The sequence below is a fragment of the Onychomys torridus genome, chromosome 3, assembly GCF_903995425.1.
Source record: "Onychomys torridus chromosome 3, mOncTor1.1, whole genome shotgun sequence".
Lineage (NCBI taxonomy): Eukaryota > Metazoa > Chordata > Mammalia > Rodentia > Cricetidae > Onychomys > Onychomys torridus.
Window position 1 is genome coordinate 88,101,197 of NC_050445.1, and position 1,528 is coordinate 88,102,724.

General features: G+C 42.3%; 1 pseudogene; it reads right to left on the minus strand.

Annotated features, from left to right (window-relative positions):
- Positions 1 to 465: 465 nt before the first annotated feature.
- LOC118580082 lies at positions 466 to 951 on the minus strand (annotated as a pseudogene).
- Between the last annotated feature and the right edge of the window lie 577 nt (positions 952 to 1,528).

Sequence of the window (1,528 nt, forward strand, 5' to 3'; positions counted from 1 at the left end):
GGAAACACAGGCTTATAAATGGCAAATTAAAATAGGAAGATAGAATGTGGAGGAGAATAGAAAGGCAGATTTAAAGAAGGAATACAGATAATTAACACGAAAGGCCAAGAAAGGCCTTATGGAAACCTACTACTGTAGAGGCTTCCTAAAATTTATAAATATGCAAAAGGAATTTAAATGGAGTTAGCATATAATGGGGGAGACATATCATATGCTATAAAATAAGACCACAGTACCAGGTATGGGTTGTATGTTTTTTTTTTTCTTATTTAGTTTTTATTCATAATTTATAAACTTAACTCTGCAATCCAGCCAGACTTGGAGTGGAATGAGGAAAATATGGAAACCCAAAGAATTTCAGTGACAGTGGAGATTACAGGGTATTGTGAGCAGATGGGGTGGGGGTGCTCCACTTAGCCGCAGAAGGAGTGGTCTGGTGGCTAAGATGCCCACAAGTTAAAAGAATTAGCTACCATCCGAAATGGTGACCTTCTTGGTGGTCTTGACATTTCTAGACCCAAACACTCCATGGCTTCCATGATGCTCATGCCTTCTTTTACTTTCCCAAAGACCACATGTTTGCCATCCAACCACTCCATCTTAGTGGTACAGACAAAAGAAAGCCAGGGGGGACCATTTGTGTTTGGTCCAGCGTTTGCCATGGACAAAGTACTAGGACCTGTATGCTTCAGGATGAAGTTCTCATCTTCAAATGTCTCCCCATATATGAACCTGCCACCAGTGCCATTATGGCATGTGAAGTCACTACCCTGCTACATAAATCCTATAATAATTCTGGGAAAGGAGAAACCCTTACACACAAATCTTTTCTCTCCAGTGCTCAGAGTATGAAAGCTTTCTGCCGTCTTTGGAACTTTGTCTGCAAACAGCTCAAAGAAGACAGGGCCCAGGGGCTCACAATGTGTTAAGGAACACAGTGGGGTTGACCATAGCTTTAGCAGGTGGTGAGAGGGGAGAGTGGTGTCTGCAAAGCCTGCTTGCATCTTTTTGAGTCACTGGCAAAAGGGGTCACATAGACCCCCCTCAAACATCACATGCTATTGCTAATGTTACTGGTTACTTCTATAACATCCTGTTAATATCTGAAGAAAACACATCCTTATGTCTTCAAATATGGAGAAATCAAACTAATACCCAACTGGAAGCTTCATCCTTGTTGACTAGCATTTATTGTGCTGAAAAGTAGAATATATGATACTGAAGAAGAAAAGTAATCATCAGCCTCATCTAACTATAAACCCTATATGAACTGCAGCATTGCCCTGTCTGCAAGATAAACCCACTAGTGGCACAGATGTCATGGGAGTAACAAACACTTTTTTTTTTTGAGACAGGGTTTCTCTGTGTAGCTTTGCACCTTTTCCTGAAACTCACTCTGTAGCCCAGGCTGGCCTCAAAGAGATCCGCCTGCCTCTGCCTCCCGAGTGCTGGGATTAAAGGTGTGTGCCACCACTGCCCGGCACAAAACACTTTTTGATTGGAGTTAAGGCCTACTCCATGCGCTAGC